The sequence below is a fragment of the Pipra filicauda genome, unplaced genomic scaffold (genome assembly GCF_003945595.2).
Source record: "Pipra filicauda isolate LSUMZ 115617 unplaced genomic scaffold, ASM394559v2 scaffold571_size334496_pilon, whole genome shotgun sequence".
Taxonomy (NCBI): Eukaryota; Metazoa; Chordata; class Aves; order Passeriformes; family Pipridae; genus Pipra; species Pipra filicauda.
In genome coordinates, this window is record NW_024104722.1 from 146601 (window position 1) to 171997 (window position 25397).

The window sequence follows — 25397 nt, forward strand, 5'->3', positions numbered from 1 at the left end:
TCAGAACCCCCTCCCAGGAGCTGGAGGGTGAATGGCCAAGAGAGCTGGAGCAGAGAGGGGGAGCTGAGGGGAACAGCAGGCAAGGTCCTTTTGGGAATTCCAATGGATTTGCAGGCTTGAAATCGTGTCTCCATTCCCACCTTAGTACCACCCCTTAGCCCCTCCCAAAGAAACAAACCCATATATCAATATCTCTATAAAACAGAGATATTTTCTCCCTCTATAAATGGCTCTGTATGGGAAGGGAGAGAGAATGAGAAGGAAGAGGAGAAAGAAAAACCCACGGATGAGGATCCAGCCCAACGTGCACATGAAGCACATACCTGTCCCACCAACCCCTCTGGATGAACCTTTGGTCTGACCCAGTATGGTCATTATTATGCTTTAATAACCTTTAATTAATATTTCCTGGGAGTTTTCATCAGCTTCTGATGATTTAATCACGTTTAGATAATATTCCCTAGGAATTCCCAGCAGCTGACACGGGCTGGGGAAGGACATGGGAACAGCTGGATGACCGTGCTCAGTCTCCCAGAGTTTTAGAAGATGTTGAGGATGATAATTTCATGAATAACAAATTATTTGAACATCGGGAGTTCTTCCTGTGCCGTGCAAAACGGGTTTAGACAGCAGAGTTAACCAGCTGGTGACACTGGGAAAGGGAAAGGAGCACTCAGGTGTTCAGGAAGCACCAGGAATCCAGGAAGAGGATTTTACAGAGAGGGTGCTGAGCCATTGGAATGGGCTGCCCAGGGAAGGGGGGGATTCTCCGTCCCTGGAGGTGTTTAAGGACAGACTGGATGTGGCATCAGTGCCATGGGCTGGGAACCACGGCGGGGTTGGATCAAGGGTTGGACTGGATGATCTCAGAGGTCCCTTCCAACTCAGCTGATTCTGGGATTCTGTGATTCTCTGAGTCTATGATTCTGTGATTCTGTGATTCTGTGATTCCATGATGTTGATTTGCACAGCTCTGATTTTCTGTGGGAGCGAACGTGCATTTCGGAGCATCCCTTTGGAAAGGGAGAACGCAGCAGGTTTGGGGTGATGCTGCAGTGGAGACACGTTGGAGTGAAGAAAAGGATGTGGGCAAAGGAGTAAATAACCCATTTTGGCAGGAAATTATATTTTTTGGGGGGCGGGGAGGGGAAGAGGGTTTTCCTGGAGTCTGGTCGGGAAAAGTTCTCCTGGTTTTTCCTTCTTGTAAATCCCAGACTGGTTTGGGTTGGAAGGGACCTTAAAGACCATCTTGTTCCAACTCCCTGCCACAGGCAGGGATGCCAATAAGTGGCAATTAGTGCTAATTAGGATGCCAGTTGTGATAAATAAAATAAGCAAAAGCTGCTGCAGAACCGATTTCCTGAATGAGCACAAATCCACTGTGAAGGCAGAGCAGTTGCATTCCTGCAGGAATTCTGAAATTTAGGGTTTCCATCTCCTTCCCCCACTAAAATTTCATGTTGAATACCCAGTTATTACATTTTAACAAATTCCTGTGTGTCTCCTTTCCGCAGGAGGAAAGGGCCAGCACCTTGCTTTTCATGGAATCAATCATGGAATATCCTGAGTTGGGAGAGACCCAAAAGGACCATCCAGTCCAACCCAACCACTTTCTGGGGGAAGAGCCTTTCCCTGATTTCCAGCCTGACCCTCCCCTGACACAGCTCCAGCCATTAAAGCTTCCCCACAGCTGAGCTGGAATTGCAGGAAGAGAGGGATGACCGTGGTTGGTTCCTGGGAAAAAGGAGCTCTGGGTGAGTCACACAAAAACCTGAATTTTTTTACTCTCTTGGATGCTCAGTTGTTGCTTTATATCCTTCCTGTCGTGCCAATGCTGGAAATGTTTGGGCTTTAATTATTTCCTTGCTGGAATAAAAGGTTGAGGGGGAAGAAAAGCAGCTCCTGAAGAAGGAGTGGGAAGGATTTTGGCAGGAGGAAAGGGAAGAGGAGGAAAAGTTCCTGCCTGCTTAGAAAGGAATGATGTGAGCAATTACCACTCTGGTGGCAACGGGGTGATGGCAAACGAGAAAATCTGGGCTGAAATATCCTCAGCAAATGCATCTTTCAGGGATGGGACCTTCTCCAAGAAGCGTTTTTAACCGAGTAGTTTTTATGGAAGCAGTTTTATCTTTGGGATAAAAACCCACGCCGAGCGTTTCCCAGCAGAAACGCGGAGAGTGTTCAAACCCCACCGAGCCAATTTGCTGGAAATCTCAATTATTTTCCCCTTTGTGGGTTAGAAAGTCAGCCCGGGGTCTGCTCTTAATGCCTGGAAAAGTCAACGGGAGGTTTTCCCATTAATTCTCCGGAGGGCTGGATCCCTCTGGTGCTCGACTGCAAAGCCCTTAAGCTTTTGCTGGTTTTTGTGAGATTTGCATAGTGGGAAATTGGAGCCCGGGAGTTCCAGGAGGTCGGGGCTAATTTGGGGGAGAAATGAGATATCCAAGCACAGCCTAAAAATCCAATCTAACTGGAAGTAGTGCCAGGGAAGTGCCTGGTTTCAGTCCAGGTTTACATTGCACAGTGATCCTAAAAAGCGATTTAGGACAAAAAAGCTCTGCCTTTGTGTGGGTTGAGCGGTTATAGGATGTTTTCAGGGGGAATTTTTTAATGGAAAGGGTGGTCAGGCCTTGGCAGGGGCTGATTTTTTTGGGTGCTCCGCCTTTAAGTCACCCTGTGGAAAAAAAAATCTGCAGGAAAACCGGCAAAGGCAAATAAAAGAAAAGCAGAGTGGGAATTAATTACCTGTTTCTAAAGTGTGGCAAAGTTAAATATTGAAAAGGCTGAATATTTAAGTGCAGATAGGATAAACACTAACTATTAATGCAGGAAAAAAGCATTAAAATTCCATTAGATGCCTGACATTTTTCCTATACCTGTTTGAAGAAAACTCTCCCTTGATCCCAATCCTAGTGGGAACAACCACTTTCATTGTTTGATTTCCACCTCAAAGGAGTCTCTACATCAAAGGTCAAAATCATCAATAGTTAACCAAACTAATTAATTAGCTCTCAGGATCACTGCTAGAGCCCAATTTTAACATCATTTTCCTTTAATTCCCCTCATGTCCACCGAGTTGATAAACTTTTTTACAAGTTTCTGTGTTCTAGAAATTTAATTGCGCTTTTATTGTTGTGTTTGGAGTTAATTACACAGCCAACCAGGTTTATCTCTTAGATATTAAATCTAGCAAGTGCTCTTTGAACAATCAATTGATATTTAATTACAACAGAGAAGCTGCCCTATTAAATCTAAATTAAATGCTCATCGAAGACTATTAAAGTGTTACCAGACCATCAAACAGCAAATGCAATACAATGAAACATAAACCCTGATGGGGTTGGTTTTCCAGGCCTGCTTTGGAAACCTGAGCAGAAAAAGTGACCTCAGATGCCATTTCCCTCCCTTTTTGGTGAATTCCTTGGCAAAGTTCCCTTCACAAAGGCAATTTTACTTCACGAGGAGTGACAACAACACGGGGCCTTTTTTGTACCTTCCAGCCTGATTGGAAGAGTTTAGACCAAAGGATTCAGGAGAAGGTCGGGAGAGGAGCATGGAAAAGGCAGGAGACACTTCAGCAGGGATAATCATGGAATCCCAGGATGGTTTGGGTTGGAAGGGACCTTAAAGAGCATCTCATTCCACCCCTGCCATGGGCAGGGACACCTTCCACTGGCCCAGGTTGCTCCAACCTGGCCTTGGACACTTCCAGGGATCCAGGGGCAGCCACAGCTTCTCTGGGAATTCTATTCCAGGGCCTGCCCACCCTCCCAGCCAGGAATTCCTTCCCAATATCCCATCTAACTCTGGCAGTGGGAAGCCATTCCCTTGTCCTGTCCCTCCAGGCCTTGTCCCCAGTCCCTCTCCAGCTCTCCTGGAGCCCCTTTAGGCCCTGCCAGGGGCTCTCAGCTCTCCCTGGAGCCTTCTCTTCTCCAGGGGAACCCCCCCAGCTCTCCCAGCCTGGCTCCACCCTTGAAGCATCTCCAGGGCCTCCTCTGGCCTCCTCCAGCAGCTCCACTGCTGTGCTATTTTGGGACCCCGAGCTGGCTGCAGGGCTCAATCCTGTTATTCCTTCATCCTTTGTGAGCCCACAAGCTCCCAGAACATCTGGCTGAGCAGAGCAATGTCCCCCAGAGCAGTAACTGGGTTTTCCAATATCCCAGCTCCTTTGGCTGAGCCTGTTTTCCACCTCTGCCCTCGGGAGTGGAACCTGCCTTATCTCCAACCTCTCCATGTTCAGGTGGAGCAGGATCCTTCCTCTTCCTTGAGGAAATAAATACCTGCTGACCACTGACAAAGCAAGGACAGCAAAGCCAAGGGATTCTCAGGGACAGAAATTTGAAGTATTTATTTTGATTAAAGGGTCACCACGTTGAAAGCAGGAAGATTTATTTTTCCTTTTGAGATTCTACAGAAATTCTACAGAAATTCTACAGAAAATCTTAAGAAATTCTACAGAAATTCTAAAGAAAATAGTGCTTAAATGAAGGAGCCAAGAGGGGTTTTTTTTTTGGGGGGGGGGGGGTTGTCTGAAAGGCATTTAAGTGACTCTCTTGTTTCATTTTGAAAGAGGAACTTCCATTACTCAAGGAAAGCCATTACTCTGATGAGTTCTGGGTCATCCATCAGTCACTCCCCTAATGCATCATCCATATTCATACCCAACCTTCTTAGAAGAGTGATGTTAATTTGGGTTTCCCTTGACTTGTTTTCCATCTTCATTTACCTGCACACTCTGAGCTTCCAGCCTGAGATAAGTGGAGATTTGTTTGATGATTTTCCCTGGGTCAATTAGGAGTGGATCAAGCAGCAGACAGTTGGGAACACGCTCCGGGAAGGCTTTTGCCTTCCAGCAAATGGGAAATTAGACATGGGCACCTGCCAAGCTCAGCCCTTTGGACCTTCCAGAGCCCGTGGCAGAGATGTAAACATCCAGTTTCAGGTGTATTTACACTCAAAATGCGTTTGGTTACAGCAGAATCTCATGATCAGCTGCAGGTATAATATTGACGTGTTATAAAAACAGGAAAAGAAAATTTATAGTTCCCGATTTTTCCCCTCTCATCTCCTGTTCTGAGGCCAAGGTGTTGTCCCATCCCTTCAGGCTGTGCCAGGGGAGGCTCAGGTGGGACAGGAGGAGGAATTTCCTCCTGGAAAGGGTGGTGAGGCCTTGGCAGGGGCTGCCCAGGGAGGTTTGGAGTGCCCAGCCCTGGAGGTGTCCCAGGAAGGCCTGGCCATGGCACTCAGTGCTCTGGGCTGGGGGACAAGGTGGGCATCGGGCACAGGGGGGATCCATGGGCTGGGAGGGCTTTTCCAGCCTCAGGGATCCTGGGATTCAGTGGCTTCAGGGCTCACAACCCCACAACCAATCAGTGTTTTGGCTCCTCGTTGCTCTGCCACCTCCCTGCTGGGCGAGGCTCAAACAGCCCCTGTCCCCCTGGGCCTCTTTCCCTTTGGTCCCAGATCCATCCCCTGGGCAGAGACAGTGGTTTGGATGCTCTGAGTTGGGACCTTGAGGAGCTGAACAACTTCCCTTTGCAGTCCAGTATTCCTTCTCCTTTTCCTTCCCGTGGAAGAACAAACCGGACGATTCCTTTGCCGGGGTGAGAGCGAAAAACGCTCTTTTTGCCCAGCAGGATGAGGGGGGGGAGAAACCCTTTGAGCAGAGCAAGAACAAACTCTGCTCCTTGCAAGAGCATCCAGGGGGGGTTTGCTGTGCCAGCTCAGGAGCCAGATCTTTGACAGGAATGTGTGAGGAGGGATTTCCACGTTTAGAAGTCGGGAGGGAATGGATTCAGCCGGTGATTCCCTTTCCTTCCAACAGCACAGGTTTTTTCCCAGCAGATTCAGGGAATGTGCTGCTGCATTTCCTCCTCTCAGCTGGGGGCCTTGTCCAGGAGACCTGGGTTGTCTTTGGGCAGTGGTAATTCTCAAATCCTTTTTTTTTTATTTTGCTTTTTTTTTTTACTGAGAAATAACATCCTTGGTTTTAGGCAGCTCTAGAAAATTATTTCCAAGCTTCCACCCACTGCCTGCCCTGCCATGTTTGGGGGCCAGCTTAGGTTTTTCACCATGAATAAGGGATCACTGAGTGTGATTCCCACCACTGGAATAAACCCCTATTTTTCAACCACAGCAGTACCAGCAGAACCCAAAGATGCAAAATTTTGATTACAGGTTTCTCAAGTCCTGAGTGTTTTTCCTTTATGACTCTCAACTCAAAGGAAAGTCTCAGCAGTTTTTGGAGAACTGATGAGTCTTGTGGCCCTGTTTTATTTCCCTCATCTCCTGCCAGAGAGATGGATCTGATCTTTAATTATTACCTAAAGTGCTTTGCAAATTCACTGGAGCAATTCCAGTGTGAACACAACTGTCTGGGCTGGCTCCTTCCTGTAGTGGTGGAACAACAGGAATGCTTTAAGCTGGGAAAGTAGGTTTAGATGGGATATTGGGAAGGAATTCCTGGCTGGGAGGGTGAGGAGGGACTGAGAAGAAATTCCCAGAGAAGCTGTGGCTGCCCCTGGATCCCTGGAAGTGTCCAAGGCCAGGTTGGAGCAACCTGGGCTAGTGGAAGATGTCCCTGCCCATGGCAGGGGTGGGGCTGGATGGGCTTTAAAGTCCCTTCCAACCCAAATTGTTCCATGATTTCTGGCCATGGTGTTTCTTGTGCCATCCCAGAATTTGCTCCTCTCAGGGCAGAGCAAATTTGACAATAGTTTAATAATTCCACCAATGTTTGAAGTAAGAGAAACAACCTTTCAGCCCGAGCTCACCCGAGTGGGGACTTTTAGATCAACCCTTGTCCAGCTGTTTTATTAAAGTAGTTAAAGCCCAGCTCAGTTAATCCCAGGTAGTTTGTAGGTGGAGAAGGTTTTGCTCCTTTGTGTGCCCAGCCCAAACATTCCCCCAGAGAAGGTGCCCACCATGACACCACAATGATGGGCTGCTGAGCCCAACCTTGGGGCTCCTGTGCTGCCCTAAAACCGAGCCTAAAATTACAGTTTATTGCCATTTTCTGGGTAGGAAATGAATTGTTACCTGAGACTCGCCTTACCTGTGACCCCCCCCGAGCAATCCCCTCCTCCTCCAGGGCAGGTGGAGTTCCCACATCTCCCAGAATGAGATTTCAGGCCTCTTACAGTTGTTGCTGATGGTTTCTACACTCAAGTGTGCAATAACCTCTGAGCTTTTTATGCAAAATAGTAAAATTGAACTGCTCCTTATCCCATAATTTTTAAGTGTCCTGGAATTTATTCAATGGAAACTCAGTTATGTGATAATGAGGAGTTGAATGGTAAAAACCCCACTGGAGTGAAACATAAATGGTTTCAGTCTTGTGTTTTTCTTTGGGAAAACAGTTGTCTGTAGCTTCTGTCCTGAACAGCAGGTATTTACATATATATAGATAATTTATAAGATGGATAATCAAGTGGATCCACTGAAAGAAAAGCTGAAGGAATGGTGTCCCTGAGCCCCTGCTCACTTCACCAGTTCCCACTTCTGCTGAAGGTGTTTCCTCCCAAGCCTGTGTGGGTATAAAGCTGATTTTTTTCCTGATAGAAATCACGTGGGGTTTAATGTCCCTCTGTAACATCCCCCTGCCCACAGCAGATAAAAATCCCCCCCATTAGATATTGCCACCCAGTCAGCACATTAATATTCATCATTACCTTTTGCATTTTGCCTTTCAATTAGTTTCCAGCCCACATGAAAGTGCTCCTGTCTGAGCCTATTTAATTAGTTTTTCAGGTAGACTTTCTATGAGACACTTTCTGCCACTCTGCTCCAAATATAATAGAGATTCCTTGAATCTGCTTTGATAAGTCTGTTGAAAGCACAATCAGCTCTGCTTAGCAAGATAAATCTGGGATAAATTCTGCTGCCAGTGCTTTTCTGAGCTGCTTAAGAATGAAAGTATCTCAATTAATTATTGCTGGTGTGGAGAAATCCTGCCTCAAAAAAACCGTGGTTTTTGTGGAAAAATCTTGACTGTGGTGTCACCCATGGGAGCAAGAGGGTTAAATGTTGTCTGTGGAATATATTTGCCACAAAACCTCTTCTTGGCTGCCAGTCTGTGCTTGAAAAGAGAGCAGGGAGTGAGCAGGGAGTGTTCTCACGTTCACACGGGGGTCAGGGAGTGAGGGAAGGGTTGTAGCTCTGCTCTGTGTAACTACTCTGTGTTTACTACCTGGTGCTGGCACGGCTCAGAGATGAGGGTGGTTGTTCATTCAGCAGGAGAGAAATTTGGGAAGATACACCTGCTTCTAGGCTGGAATTGGTGGGACAAGGCTGGTTGGGCTTGGACAGGAAACCCGTGTGAGGGAGGTGCTCTTGGAGGTTGGGGACAACCTTCCCAACTCTGCTGGGAACTTCAGCACCACATTTCATGGGATCATGGAATGGTTTGGGATGGAAGAAGGGGCCTTAAAGCTCAGCTTATCCCAACTCTTTTCCGCGGGCAGGGACACCTTCCACCAGCCCAGGTTGCTCCAACCTGGCCTTGGACACTTCCAGGGATCCAGGGGCAGCCACAGCTTCTCTGGGCAACCTGGGCCAGGGCCTTCCCACCCTCCTAGCCAGGAATTCCTTCCCAATATCCCATCTAAACCACTTTGAAGCCATTCCCTGTGTCCTGTCCCTCCATGCCTTGTCCCCAGTCCCTCTCCAGCTCTCCTGGAGCCCCTTTAGGCCCTGCCAGGGGCTCTCAGCTCTCCCTGGAGCCTTCTCCAGGCTGAATAGTCCCAGTTCTCTCCCCTTTCCTCCCAGCTGAGCTGCTCCATCCCTCTGCTCATCTTGGTGCCTCCTCTGTTCTCCCTCCAGCAGCTCCATGTCCTAACTGTACCTGCTGTTTCCGCTGATCCATGGAAATCCTGGAACTTTGCCTCCCCCTTGTTGTCCATGTCACCTCAATCCCGAGAGAACATCCCAGTGCCTGAGCACTGCAGAGCCCTCCCTCCTGACACCCCTCAGCCAAAAAACAAGCAGCATTCACTGCCACTCCAGCTGCCTTTCAGGAAGATTTATGGCTTTTGTTGCCAGGCTGGATTTTATAAATAATGCCTTTACTTTAAGTAAGAAGTTATTGGACAGCCGCTGCCTCCGTGGCAGGTTTGATGGAGTAAATGCCAGTGGGGAGCAGTTCTTCTGAACAGATCCATCTTCTGGCACGAGGATATCGTTGTATCCTTGGCTACAGAGCTGGAAAGGACTGCAAAACAAATGTACTCGTTCTGTTGGCTGAGGATGAAGTGGCCCAAGCCTGGATTGAACGCTCAGGGTGGTGGGTGGGGGGTCCTCTGCTCGCCTTGCAGCAGCTCCTGTCTGTGCTTCAAACAGAACAAGTGAGAGAATGAAACCAGGACAGAGCTGGAGACAAAAAACATGCCGAGAATAGAAGGAAATAACATGATCCAGGTGTCATCCTGGTGAGCTGGTCTATAAAATTCCCCTCCCAGTGAGCACAGGATTTGCTTTTACAGACGCTGCTGCTGGGGTGGCTCTCCAGGAAACAGGGGCATTAATTCCCTTTCTGGGTGCTTTTATCCATACACATAATTTATCCCTACACATATCAGCTGGCCCAGAGGAGCTGTGGCTGCCCCTGGATCCCTGGAAGTGTCCAAGGCCAGGTTGGACAGGGCTTGGAGCAACCTGGGCTAGTGGAAGGTGTCCCTGCCCATGGCAGTGTTTGGAATAAGATGGTTTTTAAGGTCCCTCCCAACCCAAACCATTCCACTATTCCATGATGAGAACTTTGCCACTCCAGGTTTATGTGAACAGCTCTAAAATGAACAAAACCACGAAAATAAGAATGTTTTGAGGCGGCTCATAAAGTTTGGAGAGTGGCAGCACGAGCAACTAAATCCATCCTTCAGCACAAATTCCCTTTCTGTGTTTCCTTTCCAAGTGGGGCTTGTTCCTTCAGTGAGTGCAGCGTGGAGCACATTTAACGCCCCAGCAGCAGCGATTTCAAAGCTCAACTTGGTGATTTGCCGAATTGTTGTGATGATTATTCGGAAAAATCTGATAATGATCAAGTTTAAAATGCATCAAACGTTCCCGGAGCTTCCTAACTGATTGTTGCAAAAATAATCATTATGGTGCATTATGCTGAAGTGTTTGTTTTATACTAATTGTTCTGACCTTCTTCCTCTGTGGTTGATGAGATTTCTGTGCATAATTAAAAGGCCCTCCAGGAAAAGAAAAAAAAAAAAAAAGTAGTCAGCAAAGTAATCTATAGGACAAGGAAATGCAGATCATTCCCATCGCCTTAATTCATTTAAAATTCAGTCTTTAATATTCTTCCTTCAGCAGTGCTTAGTGGGAGCTAATTATAAGTCACTTTAGTCTGTTATTAAGATGCACACAAGACTTTTTATCCCCATCCTGAAGCCAAAGTTTTTCGTTTTTAAGGCAGGCAGTGGTTTCTTTGGGAACTCGTGCCGAGGAAGGTGTCCCTGCCGGTGGCAGGGGGAGGATGAGGTGGGATTTAAGGTCCTGCCAACCCAAAGCATTCTGGAATTCTGTGATTCCCTCTCAGCAGAGCTCCCCAGGCCAGCAGGCACGTCTGTCCCTCGTGGCCCCTGGGAGGGGGACAGAGCAGGGCAGGGAAAGATGGAACGTGCAGAGAGCAGAGGAAATCTTTCCAGGGGAGAAGATGTGGAGTCCCACGGAGCAGGAGAGCAGGACTGAGGCTCTTCACACCCCTAAATCCTCTTGGAAGTTGTTCTTCCTGAATGGAGAGCAGGACTGAGGCTCTTCACATCACTAAATCCTCTAGGAAGTTGTTTTTCCTGAATTTGTGGACCAGCTTATTGGGACTTTGAGCGACTCCTGATTATTAATTTTTTTAAATTTCACTTCAAAAGCTCCAGATCCACGAATTGATGATTTCAGCACTACTTATGTGGATGTTGTTCCTCACAACGGAGAGCAGTTTGGGGACTTTATTTTCCTTTTTGTCTCGGCTTTGCCAACTTTAACCAGGAAGAAACGCTGTTGAATAGTCCTGAGACTCTGAGAGCTCTGGGTTTTATTGAGAATTTCAGTCTGTACTTCCAATTAAACAAACTGCCACTGAAGGGAACACTGATTTGAAGCCTGAAAAGCATCAAATCTGCACGGGTGGATGCTTCTGTCCTCAGTAATCTGGGTGTTTTGGCTGTGCCATTCTGTCCTGGTGGTTACAAACCCAATTAGCAGCTCTTTGGCAGCCTCAGCAAAGGAGATTCTTGTAGATGTTAGGGAGGGAAAACCCCCCAAACAGTTAAAACAGGCCTGAATTTCCTGGGTTGGTCCCTTTCTTTCTGTTGTGCTCAGACACCACAGAGATTTTGGGGTGAGTGGTGTTTTATCTTCTCTCTGTAAAGTGTCTGTTGGCTCGTAGACATTAAAGAAAAGGTTGCAAAAAATCTCTGGAAGGCTGTCAATAAATCCTTAGGGAATAAAACAGCTGGTTCAAGATGCAGATCTCAGTAAGGGTTGAATCCTGGAGTTTGTGAGGGGCTTGTGGAGCTCAGGCTGAGTAGCTGCACTCATCCCTCTGAATGAAAGCAAAGTGCTGAGCCCTGTTTAAAGCAGAAATGCTGCGTGAGACAGATTTTTGTCTCTGAAAACGCACATTTCAGAAGCACACAATTCCCTGAATAAAAACCAGGACGTTTTCCAAGGTGTTACAAGTGCTTATTTCAGCTGCTGTGTTCACTAAAGAGAATTAAAGGGGATAAATCTTAAAAAAAGGCAGGGCCCAAAGCCGAGGGTTGGGAGTCCAGTGTCCACAACAAGATTTGCATCTCCTTAGTGCTCCTTCCTCCCACAGCCCTGACATTTTAAATGGGTCAATAGATGTTAAAATCCCCTCGATTCATTAATTTTTCAAAGCAAACTTGGAAAAGATGCATCTGGGAGGGAGATGCCCAGTTAGAAAGGTTAATTGTTGTTTCAAGGCACTCAGGAAAATCGATGGGACCGGGAGCTCCCAACGCTTCCTGTGCCAGGGTTTTGTGGAGGAGCAGCTTGAACTGTCCCTGCTGGAGCCCAGGAGTTCTGTTCCTCATGGAAAGGGAGCAGTGGCTGTGCAGGGACTGGGGCTCAGAGCAGGATAACTGGATCAAGCTCCTTGTCAGTGATGGAAAATCAAGGAATTGTCGTTTTTGGCAAAGGCCAGAGGAGGTTCCAGGGAGTCTCTGGTTGCAGAAGACCCAGAGCTGGTTTCAAAGGTGCCGTTGGAGGTCACAGGGACAGTCCCCCAGGAAACAAGGGGCAGATCAGTGTTTAGGGACATTGTCCCTTTTTCCTCCACTGAGGGACCTGTGAGGGAACAGAGGCAGCAGAGCTCACCCAGCACAGAATCACTGGGATTAGAAAAGACCTTTAAGTTCAAGTCCAACCATCCCCAGCACTGCCAAGGCCACCACTGACCCCTGTCCCCAAGTGCCACATCCACAGGGCTTGGAAATCCTCCAGGGCTGGGCACTCCAAACCTCCCTGGGCAGCCCCTGCCAAGGCCTCACCACCCTTTCCAGGAGGAAATTCCTCCTCCTGTCCCACCTGAGCCTCCCCTGGCACAGCTGGAGGCCGTTCCCTCTCCTCCTGTCCCTTGTTCCCTGGCAGCAGAGCCCGACCCCCCCCGGCTCCCCCCTCCTGTCAGGGGGTTGCAGAGCCAGAAGGTCCCCCCTGAGCCTCCTTTGCTCCAGGCTGAGCCCCCCCAGCTCCCTCAGCCCCTCCTGCTGCTCCAGCCCCTTCCCAGCTCCCTTCCCTTCCCATCTCCTCCATGTCCTTCTTGTCCTGAGTAGAAAACAAGCCATTGAGTCCCTCAAACTTTTCCTCATCCTTTATGTTTCCCCCCCATGGAGATTCTCCCTCCTTTTGCTGCTGATATATTCATATAAACCTTTTTAAGTCTTTTGTGGCAGTAACCACATGAAATTCTTCCTGGGCTTTGTCCCTTCTCGTTTTCTCCCTGGGTGACCTCACGACACCCTCGTCCCCCTGAGTTCCTGCCCCTTCTTGAAATGTTCCAAACTCCGTGTTCTGGTTTAATTCCTGCTGTTTGCACAGCCCAGGGCATTCAGTGCTCACCTGCTGGGCAGAATTCAGACTCGAGATGGAAAACAAGTCCCAATTTCCTGGGGGTGGAAGGGCTCGAGCCCTGGGAAGTGACCCAGGGATGTGTTTTTGGAACAAACTCTGAGGGGAGAAAACAAACATTTTTCTCTCTCCTTTGCCCCTGAAATGGAGGCTCAAAGAGATCAAAGGCAAAGGCTAATTTGGGTGCTGTGTTTGGGGTACCCTGGGCCTGGTTTTGGGGTGAGTTTGGTGCTCCCAGCTCAGCTCCTGCTGGTCCCTTCTCTTCCTGAAGTGCCAACTCCAGCCCAACTCACGGGAACATAAACGTGCCAACAGCTTTGAGCCTTGACTTAATAGATTGAAATGCTGAAACACAGCAGGAGTTTTGTTCAGAACACGAGTGCAGCTCAGGAAAGATGAAGGTGTGTAAAATTAATGCCGACGAGAGGAGAAAATGAGATTTTTTTAAAGATTTCTGGCACTTCCACTTCAAAACACCCTCATCAGGGCTGTTCTTTTGTCACCCTTCCCACCTCCCCCCCGTCCTTGGAGTGTCCTGATCCCGGGATCAGGGCCTGTCATCCCAGGAATTCTTGTCTGAGCCCCACTTTTTAACCAGGCATCAGGTGTGTCCCTGCTCCCCCTCCCTGCACTGATCCTATTTAGATGGAAGGATACAAAAGCCCCGTTAGCCTGAGCTAATCTGAGTAATCAGAATTATTTAACAGCCTTGTTTTCTCTGTACTGAGTGAATGTAGCACATCCAGGAGATCTTCCTGTGCACAAGGAAACCCTGATGAAAGCTCCTAAGCACCAGACTAAATTAAAATCGCTCATAATGCCCATTGAAACCTTACACAGGAGTTTTAATGAGATATTGCTGATTAGAACTAGTTCCAGGATACCTGTCTTTATCCCTTTTTCCTTGGGATTTAGCAGTAATTTGTATTTTAATGGCCCAACACTGTCCTTTTGTACAGCTCTATTAGATCCTTTCAGATTTTATCCCTCCCCCTTTTGATGGGAAGAAAAATTCCACGGGATTTTCACAATCCAGACATTACTCTGGATTTTTACTCATTGTCCAACATTCCAGCCCTTCCCCAGAGTGTGGGTGAAGGTGAAGCCTTTGGAGTAATCACAGTTGTTATCTGTAGGAGTGAGTGAGCTGGTCATAGAACCATGGAGTCCTGGGATCATGGAATGGTTTGGGATGGAAGGGACCTTAAAGCTCATGTTATCCCAACTCTTTTCCACGGGCAGGGACACCTTCCACCAGCCCAGGCTGCTCCAACCTGGCCTTGGACACTTCCAGGGATCCAGGGGCAGCCAGAGCTTCTCTGGGCAACCTGTGCCAGGGCCTCCCACCCTCCCAGCCAGGAATTCCTTCCCAATATCCCATCTATCCCTGCCCTCTGGGTTTCCTTCATTTCCCTCTTTGGCTTGGGCAGATCCTTTGGATTTTCCTCATTTCCCTCCTTTCGGATTTCCTTGTTTCTCTCCTTTGGGTTGGGCAGATCCTTTGAGATTCTCTTATTTCTCCCCTTTGGGTTTCCCTCATTTCTCCCCTTTGTCTTGGGCTGTAAATCTCCCAGGTCTCTTTTGCTGTAGGAAGATCTGAGGGTCTTCTCTGAACCTAAAACATCTCAAAAATTTAAATATTTAAACATTTTAAAAGTGTAAAATTTAAATATTTCTGCTGCCTCGGCCTGAAGTCAGCACAAATATATCAGCGAGTAATTCCAAGTCACCCCACCAGGATGTCACCTTTGGTAATTCCCAGGTCTGGGATGGCCTGGAAACCCCTTTTTGGGTGTCCCTGTGTATAGAAGGGTGAATTATTCCCTGTCCCAGGAGTTTGGGAGCGGGTGGGATGAGAGGAGGGGGGGATTCCACTGTCACTGTGTAGCGACCGTGGCTGAAAGTGGAGCAGAAAACAAGAGGGGACTTTGCCACTGCACATGTCTGGGAATGTTTTCCTCCTGCCATTCCCATTTTCCTCCTGCCATTCCCATTTTCCTCCTGCCATTCCCATTTTCCTCCTGGCATTCCCAACCTTCACGTTGTCCCTATTTGCTCCCAGCTCATTAAAGGAGCACCTGAGCACTGCCCTCATCCCAATCCTCCCCTTATCCATCCCAAATCCACACCTGCAGCAGAGCTGGAGGTTCCCCTCCCGAATTCCAGTCAATTGGAATAAATAATTTGCAATTGAGTTCCTGCTGCAATTCTGTGGATTTAAACAATCTTAATTGTCTTCAGGGGGGAAAAAAAATTAAATCATTAATCTGTGGTTTGATCATGGCATTTAATCAGTTTGTAGCAATTAATTCCCAGTATTTCCACCATAATTATTATTAATTATAATTCATTCCAACCATTTCTTTAAAAACAGTTAATTTTGTGTGTGATTATACATGCACAGACCTGAAAACTGTCTCATTCCTCTTTAAAACAAAGGAATATATGTATTTGTTTGTATATTTATATATATATATATTCAGCAGACTGGCTGAGTGGCTCCAGGTTTGAGGATATGCTGAGTTTAGAACTGTCTGCAGTTCAGCTCCTCTGGGAACCAGGGGAGTGTGAATTCATCAGATGCCTCTGAGGCTTGTAAATGTGTCACCTTGTTTTCTAAAGCTTGTCTTCCTGAAGCAAGAGCAGAGCAACAGCTGGGAAAATGCAACATTTCACTCCCAGGCAGATATTTATAAGGAAAAACAGGGATTTCACCGGTGGTGTCACGTTAGCACTGGTCAATGTGGGACCATTGCTTAAGGTTTGTTCAAAAAAATACCTTTTTACTACAGAAATTCAACGTGGTGTCAAATCTGGAAATGGGCAAAGAAGGCACGAGAGGATTTTTGGCAACAAAAAACCCTGAAAGAAATTGGATTTTTTCCACAAACAGGCTGTGGCCAAAGCGATTCTCTCCTGACTGATTCAGGAGCTTTTCAGGGAGATTGGGCTGGGAGGGAGCAGGAGCTGAAGTATTTTTGTTTTCTGTCTGCTTTGTGTAACTGAAGTACAAGTGGTTACCCTGGGAATGAGGGATCTGTCTTTTTTACTGAGCTATTAATCATCTTCCAGCTCTATGTCTAGAGACAGCAAAGGACAGAATCACTGAGCCTGCCTGGCTAAAATGGGCCTGTTGTGCTCTCTATTTTGGTCCAGAGGATTTCCAGCTGTAAATCTGGGCTTTTGCAGCACTGGAAAAAAAAAGGCTTTTTTTTTTTTTAGTACATTTAATGTGCTATTTTCCAAATGAATTGGAGCACCAGAGTTTGATGGGATGTGGGTGGCAGTGTCTTTCTACACCTGCATCAGGGATGAAAGGTGGGTTTAAATGGCTTCAAACTGGAAGAAAGTAGGTTTAGATGGGATATTGGGAAGGAATTCCTGGCTGGGAGGGTGAGGAGAGGCTGGGATGGAATTCCCAGAGAAGCTGTGGCTGCCCCTGGATCCCTGGAAGTGTCCAAGGCCAGGTTGGAGCAACCTGGAATAGTGGAAGGTGTCCCTGCCCATGGCAGGGGTGGCACTGGATGGGCTTTAAACTCCTTTCCAACCCAAACCATTCCAGGATTCTGTGGCTCTGGTACTGCCCAGAAGGCAAAGCCCTTTGAAAGCAGGGAAGCAAATTCCCAAACTGTGCCCAGAGTTCCTGTCAGGTTGGTTTTGGCTCCACAGGGATCCCTTTACACCTCCTCGGGCATTTAAAGATCCCTAAAGTGACCAAAACTGCCCAAAGCCAGAATTTCCAGGTCTTTTGTGGTTCCTTTGGGCTGCCAAAGATGTGGAAAACAGCTGTGACAGAACTGGCACTGCTGCCCAGCCTGGCTGAGTGGGCTTGAGCTGAGGCAGCAGCTCTGCCCTGAGCTGTTCCTGCAGCGTTTGCAGCACTGCAGGTTCCTTGCCCTCAGAGTTTGCACCTCCTTCACCCTCTGCTTTCCTTCCAGCTGGAAACAGGAGCAATTCCCGAGCTCTGGGCCTGGATCAGGGCACTGTGCCGAGCTGGAAGCACAGTCAGGAGTCTGCTGGGAGCTGGGTTGGAACTGAGCCCCACCACGGCCAGGCTCCTCCACAGGGCAGGGGGCTCCAGCAGCAGTGGATTCATAGAATTCCCTGAGCTGGAAAGGACTCACAGAATCAAATCCAACTGCGGGCCCTGCCCAGGACACCCCAACAATCCCACCCTGTCCCTGGGAGCGTTGTCCAAACCCTCCTGGAGCTCTGGCAGGTTTGTAGGTTAAGGTGATTTGCCTCCCTGTCGTCTCCTCGTTGATTTGGGGCTTTCTAGGACACGTTTACCTGCTCTCTTCTTCCTTAATTTCTTCTCCTGCCTGCTTTAGGTGTCCACCCTGCCATGGAGGAGCATCTTCACCTGCTGATGGGTCAGAAAACTTGCAGAATCATTGAGGTTGGAAAAGTCCAGCCAGCACCAATTCATCCCCAAGGTGCACATTAAAGACAAAATGATGTGAGTACAAAGATATGGATGAATTGTGGAATCCCTGAGGCTGGAAAAGCCCTCCCAGCCCATGGATCCCCCCTGTGCCCGATGCCCACCTTGTCCCCCAGCCCAGAGCACTGAGTGCCACGGCCAGGCCTTCCTGGGACACCTCCAGGGCTGGGCACTCCAAACCTCCCTGGGCAGCCCCTGCCAAGGCCTCACCACCCTTTCCAGGCAGAAATTCCTCCTCCTGTCCCACCTGAGCCTCCCCTTGATGCTTAATAGGTTGATCACCCAGTTCTCTGGACTCACTGACACCTCTTTGCCCCACAGAGAAGCTGGTCTGAGATGTGTCAGACAAACCATATCATGTCTCACCTCCCCCGGTGAAACAGGATCTACACAAAGGTAGGGGCAGGAAAAGCAAAAATAATATGATTATTAGAATTCTGCAGTGCAAGTTGCATCTTTTTATCCTGACAAAAAAAAAAACCCAAAACACTGGGGCATTGTGAGACATGGAATTAATGGAGACAGCCCTGATTAAATGGGTGGCTGCTTCTCGTAGTAATAAAAGAATTTATGGAAGACCACAGCAGTTCAGCACAGATCAGCTTAAAATACATTCTGAGGCTAATCATGGAGCCTGAGAGCTGTGCAGAGAGTGCTGAATTAATCAGGGGCTCTGGACTATGAAGCACTGGGAAAGGGAGAAAAGAGAAAGGGCCTCGTGTCTGCTCAGTGAACTGCCTGGAGCTGAAACGGTGCCCAGGGACCCCTGGAACAGGAGTCAGCAAAAGGAGTGACCTTCATTAGCCCAGTGCTGACTGGGCACTTTCTGGGGCTGCTTTCAAATGGCTCAGGGAAAGAAATGTCAGGGGAAAAAAACCATGTGCTTGGAATCAACAGCAGTTCCCGGCCTGGTTTCAGAGGAGGGGCCTGTTTGGGGCCTCTGAATGACAGCAGGATTTGGGCTTTGTTGCCAGGTGCCTGCCTTGTTATTTAGTCTGTTTAGCCCTCAACTCTCCAGGGCAAAAATGGGTGTAATAATTCCTCTTTCCTCTCCAGTTCTGTCTTGTCTGTTGGGTTTGAAAGCATTTCAGTGCAGGGTTAACCTTCTTTCCCATAAATACCCCTGTGCTGGGCACAGAGTGCGTGGGGACCCTGCAGGGACACTTTGTCTCGTGTCACAAGTGATTGTGAGGTGTTTTTCTTTGCCTGACCATTAATGTAAGGGGACAGAAATGGTCCTGTCTCCCTGCCAGCATCTCCCAGAGCTCCCTGGGATGCAGGTGGGAGGTGGAGGCTCCAGTGGGCACCTTTCTGGGGTGGATTCCCTGCAATTAGGACATGAATTGCATGAGCTGGTTGTTCAGGTAGCAAATGCACACATTGCTCCATTTATTCCAGCCAGGAGTGTCCCTGCAGCAGGAGAGAATTCTCCCTGCTGGGAGAGAATTGGTGCAGAGGCAATTCCTGCAGTGAGGAATGTCCATCAGGAGGTGGGGAGGGAAGTACCAACCTCTCTGAAGAGAGCTGGCAAAGAGAGCCCTGGGGTCTCCTGGGATTTTGTGCAGGTCCCAAATGATGCCACAGGTTTATGTCCTGGAATTGTTTCCCCGTGTGCAGATCCCAAATGATCCCCCAGGTTCATGTCCTGGAATTGTTTCCCCAGGGATTTTGTGCAGATCCCAAATGATCCCACAGGTTGATGTCCTGGAATTGTTTCCCCAGGGATTTTGTGCAGATCCCACATGATATCCCCCAGGTTCATGTCCTGGAATTGTTTCCCCATGTGCAGATCCCAAATGATCCCACAGGTTCATGTCCTGGAACTGTTTCCCCAGGGATTTTGTGCAGATCCCAAGTGATCCCCCAGGTTCATGTCCTGGAATTGTTTCCCCAGGGATTTTGTGCAGATCCCACATGATCCCCCAGGTTCATGTCCTGGAATTGTTTCCCCACTTTCCCCCCCTCGTACTCCCCACAGGGACTCTGAGCAGCACAGCAGGAGTTTTGGGCACCCTGAGCAGTGTCCTCTTCAGGAAATTGTTTCACCCTTGGAGGCTGCAAGGACCTCTCTGAGTTCCCCATTCCCACGTGTGTGAGGAGGTCACTGGTGGTGGCACATCCTGAAAAAATTATGGAGTCCTGGAATGGTTCGGGTGGGAAGGGACCTTAAAGATGATCCAGGGCCACCCCCTGCCATGGGCAGGGACACCTTCCACTGGCCCAGGTTGCTCCAAGCCCTGTCCAGCCTGACCTTGGACACTTCCAGGGATCCAGGGGCAGCCACAGCTTCTCTGGGCACCCTGTGCCAGGGCCTCCCCACCCTCCCAGCCAGCAATTCCTTCCCAATCTCCCATCTCTCCCTGCCCTCCGGCAGTGGGAAGCCATTCCCTTTGTCCTGTCCCTCCATGCCTTGTCCCCAGTCCCTCTCCAGCTCTCCTGGAGCCCCTTTAGGCCCTGCCAGGGGCTCTCAGCTCTCCCTGGAGCCTTCTCTTCTCCAGGGGAACCCCCCCAGCTCTCCCAGCCTGGCTCCAGAGCAGAGGGGCTCCAGCCCTGGAGCATCTCTGTGGCCTCCTCTGGACTCTCTCCAGCAGCTCCACATCCTCATGTTATTGTTCCCAGGGCTGGAGCAGCTCTGCAGGGGGTATCTCACCTGAGCAGTCAAGGGGAAGAATCCCCTCCCTTGACCTGCTTGGATATGTCCTTCCATGGACCTTGGATATGTCCTTCCATGGACCTTGGATATGTCCTTCCATGGACCTTGGACACATCCCTGGGCAGGAGGTGAATCCCCCACGAGGCCCATCTGCTCTGAGCTGCCTCAGCAGCCCCCACATCACCCCAGAAGGCTTCTCACCCTGCAGAACTCACAGCAAAAAAAACTTCAGGGGAGAATGATGCTGATAAGAACAAACAGAGAGATTAAGCCCAGCTCCTCCAAGCTGTGTTTAGCCCTCTAATTCCCATGGCAAACAGGAATCCTCAGGGGCTTGGCACGAGCTGAGCCAGTTAGAAAAGCATCAAGATTAGACAAAGCTGAGTTTGCTTTCCTTTGATCTGTAACTCTCTCCTGGTTTTTAAGGATAAAACGTGAGGCAGGAGGCCTTTCCCAGAGCAGGGAGCAGAACCCCCAGCTCCCACTGCCAGGGGGGCTCTGTAGGGACCTCTGGAGGAAGGGATGGGGCAGGAGGTGAGGTGGGAACTTGTGTTTGTGGTGGCAGCAATCTGGAAGTGTGGCAGCTTTGCCATTTATCCCAGAATCCCGCAATGATTTGGGTTGGAAGGGACCTTAAAGCTGATTTTGTTCCACCCCCTGCCATGGGCAGGGACACCTCCCACCAGCCCAGGTTGCTCAGAGCCCCATTTAGAGACAGGCAGCACTCCCAAAAACCTCCCCAGCCATAAACCAAAACACTCCTGAGTTTTAAAATTGCTTTGTGCAAAAATATTGATATGCCCTTCAAAAGTTTCATTTTGCTCACTGTATTTTCTTCTACAGAAACTCCCGTTCCAGGAACACCGGGAAGATGAAGAGAGAAGAAAATGAAGTCCCAGGGGATGACAGGCACCTCTTGGTGTTCAGGAACTCCTCATGACATGGTGTCTTCTTGCACTGATTCGTCCCCAAGGTGCACATTAAAGACAAAATAGTAGGAGTATAAAGATATGGATGAATTGTGGAATCCCTGAGGCTGGAAAAGCCCTCCCAGCCCATGGATCCCCCTGTGCCCGATGCCCACCTTGTCCCCCAGCCCAGAGCACTGAGTGCCACGGCCAGGCCTTCCTGGGACACCTCCAGGGCTGGGCACTCCAAACCTCCCTGGGCAGCCCCTGCCAAGGCCTCACCACCCTTTGCAGGAGGAAATTCCTCCTCCTGTCCCACCTGAGCCTCCCCTGGCACAACCTGATCCCATTCCCTCTCCTCCTGTCACTCTTCTGTACAATTACCCAATTAACTGGTTCTCCTTTAGATCCCAGCTCCTTGGATCATCCCCCATGCCATGGGTGATGATGGATCCATAAACCCCTGTACACAGCTCGGTGTTTTTGGGGAATATTCTCCAAGATGGGATTCCTACCTTAAGCAGCAGCTTTGTGTCCAGACGTGGCACTTGGGGAATGTTGCAGGACACACCAGTGGAGCCATTTCAGGGCTTTGGGAGGGATATCCTGAATAATCCCTATGGGAATATTCCATTATTACTGCTGCAGCTATTTTAGCATTTAGGGAAAGAGCCACCTGAGCCATCCATGGAGCCCCTCTGGATCTGGGATGGATCTCGTCCTGTCCCTTGTTCCCTGGGAGCAGAGCCCGACCCCCCCCGGCTCCTCCCTCCTGGCAATTACCTGGATCATCCCTTGTTCCCATTTTTCCAAGCTGTCTGTTCCTCCAGCAGTTTTTAGCTCATCATCTCAAACAGCTGTTCCGTGAAGCCTCTCAGTGTGGTACAAACCCCGGGATGCCTTTCATCGTGGCAGGTGAGGAGTTTAATGATGTCTCTGTGCTAACTGCCAGCTTTCATATTCCTCAGTCATTTTGTTGCAGCCCGTCCTGGTGCATCTGGTGGAAGAACAGCTGCTCAGTTAGATCCTGCTCTCAGGGATTCAGGAACTGGACACCAAACAAAACGTGGAGGGCCCAGGACTCGGCTCATCTGTGTGCTCAGAACCAGCCCCAGCTGCCTCAAGCTGCTGCTGAAGTGATTTTTTTCTAGAAGTAGATTGAAGGAAGGACCTCAAGTGCAGCTCAGATGTGGAAAAAAGACTCTTCCAAGTGAGGACAGTGTTTAGTGGCCTCAAAGTTTCCAGCAGATGGTTCCCCTAGGGCTGATCACAGCTTCAGCTCTCACTGATTTGGCAATTTTGGGTGGCTTCCTGCCAAAACCCACCTGAAAAATGGCAAGCAGAGAAGTTTGGGAAGTGGGACAAGAGCAAGGTCAGCTGGGATGGAACCAGCACCACTCTCCTGCCATCACCTCCAAGTATCAGGTTTGCTTTGTTAATGCTTCAGCACTTTGCTCCATTTCCCATATTTTTCCTGTATTTTTCCCATGTTTTTCCTGTATTTTCCCCATATTTTTCCCATAAGAGTGTGTTCTTATCCAGGAGGAACTAAAGAGTCTGGTAGGCCAAGGAAAGGTTAGCAGGTCTTGATCACCTTCCACAGGTTTACTCCTGTAAAATGTCAAGGAACAGGCAAAAACATTTTGAGGAAGGAAAGTGCTGGATTTGAAAACTTCTGTCGTGCTGCAGCTTTTTCCAGCTGTCCCGAACAACGAGATATTCCAGAGTTTTTTATTGGTTTGTTTTATAAAAACCATAAAACCATCTAAAAAAACCCTTCTTTTTTATCCTCTTTTTTTTTACTGCTTTTTCTTGACAAAGTAAAAAAAAAAACAACCCACCAAAAAGACCCAAAACACTACATAAAATCAATTTTCATTTAAATTTTTTATCATTTCCATCTGCAGGAGCTTAATTGCAGATCAATGGATTTTAATTGGCTTCTGCTCACCTCGGAGTTCCCATTTCAGCCACGCAGAAGAATTTGGAACAGCAACACAGGGGAGTTCCACCAAGGTGGAGCCTGGACCTGCTTGAGGGAGAGTTTTGGAGAGGCCTGTGGTTGGTAAGTGGTGAAAAAGGAGGAATTCAGTTGTATTTGGATGCTGTGAAGTAGTACAGGGGTTTTTGGACAAATATCCTGTCTTGGTGGAGGTGACACCACACATTCTTCTTTAGGAAAATAGGAAGAATTGGGTTAACTTGGAGCAGGAAGTTAAATCTCAGAGTAGAAAGAAAGTTCTTTACTCTGAGGGTGGGGAGGCCCTGGCCCAGGTTGCCCAGAGAAACTGTGGCTGCCTCTGGATCCCTGGAAGTGTCTCCAAGGCCAGGATGGAGCAACCTGGGACAGTAGAAAGTGTCCCTGGAACAAGATGGGCTTTGAGATCCCTCCAACCCAACCCATTTTATCCTTCTGCTCTTCTCTGATATTAAATCCACGAGCAGTTAAGCAGGTCCTGAGCACTTCATTTTAAACTGGAATTCAATAATATTTTTTTTTTACTTAATGGAAGGTCTTCAAAAATTACCCATTCAACCATTCACTGCTCCTTTGGAGAGGATTTTTGGAATGCAAGAAAGGACACCCTGGGGTTGGGTTCAGAGTTGTGGCCTTGGTGCTTTATCTCATGGTTTGACCCCACCACAGGAGCAATGTCTTATCTGAGGGACATCTCAGCAGCAGGACTTAGTGGGACCTCAGAGAAGAAAAATATGGAAAATTTTGGGTTCCAGCTCTTTGTTCCAAGTCAAAACAGGATCCCAAAGATTTCCCTGCTCCCCAGGGCTGCTGCAGCCAAAGGGGAGGGTTTGGTTGCTCAAAATTTACCCTAAGGCTGCATCTGCCCACAGAGGTGCCCTGAGCTTTAAGTTCATTCAGGAGTTCCCTCCTGAAGCTTCACCACATGAGGAGATCACAGATCATGGGTAGGTGTTGGTCTTGGCTCTTGTACCCACAGAGAAACACAGGGTACAGGTTTAGGTGGGAATTTTGCATCTCCCAGCCCCTCAGAAACATTTTTGCCCCAGAATTCCCCCTCCCATCACTTATTGCTTTCTCCACGTGAAGAAAAACATTTCCACGCTGGAACATTAAAAATCACAATTCCTTGGCCCAGGCACCCACGGAACTGCCGAGGTTCCCTTTGCCTCCATCACTGGTTATTGGGATATTTGTGGGAAACCAGCAGATATTCCATTTTCTCCTCAGAGTTCCTGCCCTGTCCATGCAGTCACAACCCAGGTTTGTGGCATTACCTGTTTGTCACCACAGGAACCATTCTGAGATCGGGTTGTCTGGCCAACCTCATCTCCTTTTATGACCAGCTGGCCCACCTGGAGGATGAGGGGAAGGTGTGGATGTGTCTGTCTGGACTTCAGCACAACCTGGGGCACTGTGTCCCACTGGATACTCCTGGAAAAGGCTTGGACAGGGGCACTCCCTGCTGGGTTAGGAACTGACTGGAGACCCAGAGAGTGGTGGGGATGGAGCTGCATCCAGGTGGGATCCATCACCAGTGGTGTCCCCAGGGATCAGTGCTGGGCCCAGTCCTGTTTAATGTCTTTATTGATGCTCTGGATGAGGGGATTGAGTCCATCATCAGCAAGTGTGCAGATGACACCAAGCTGGGGGGAGTGTCCATCAGCTGGAAGGCAGGAGGGCTCTGCAGAGGGACCTGGCCAGGCTGGATCCATGGGCTGATTCCAAGGGGATGAGGTTCAAGCAGGCCAAGGGCCGGGTCCTGCCCTTTGGCCACAACAACCCCCGGCAGCTCCAGGCTGGGCCAGAGGGGCTGGAGAGCAGCCAGGCAGGAAGGGAGCTGGGAGTGGGGATGGACAGGGAGCTGAACAGGAGCCAGAGTGTGCCCAGGGGGACAAGGAGGCCAATGGATCCTGGCCTGGCTCAGGAACAGGGTGGCCAACAGGGCCAGGGAAGTGATTCTGCCCCTGGACTCAGCGCTGGGGAGGCCACCCCTGGAGTGCTGTGTCCAGTTCTGGGCCCTCAGCTCAGGAAGGCCCTGGAGGGGCTGGAGCAGGGCCAGAGGAGAGCAACGAGGCTGGGGAAGGGACTGGAGCACAAGTGCTGGGAGGAGAGGCTGAGGGAGCTGGGGGGGCTCAGCCTGGAGAAGAGGAGGCTCAGGGGAGACCTCCTCACTCTCTGCAACTCCCTGCCAGGAGGGGGGAGCCGGGGGGGGTTGGTCTCTTTTCCCAGGCAACTCTCAGCAAGACAAGAGGGCTGGGTCTGCAGCTGGGCCAGGGGAGGGGGAGGTTGGAGAGCAGGAAGAATTTCTTTGCAGAGAGGGTG

At 49.1% G+C, this 25397-nt stretch overlaps 1 long non-coding RNA gene across 1 annotated transcript in view; it reads left to right on the forward strand.

Moving 5' to 3' along the window:
- LOC113998711 overlaps positions 1-25397 on the forward strand; it is a 74843-nt gene that overhangs the window by 23669 nt on the left and 25777 nt on the right. The window contains exons 4-9 of the long non-coding RNA XR_005565900.1: positions 1515-1754; positions 17421-17548; positions 17855-17929; positions 21030-21159; positions 22077-22519; positions 23002-23159. This is a non-coding gene — a long non-coding RNA (uncharacterized LOC113998711). The remainder of the gene's footprint in view (positions 1-1514; positions 1755-17420; positions 17549-17854; positions 17930-21029; positions 21160-22076; positions 22520-23001; positions 23160-25397) is intronic.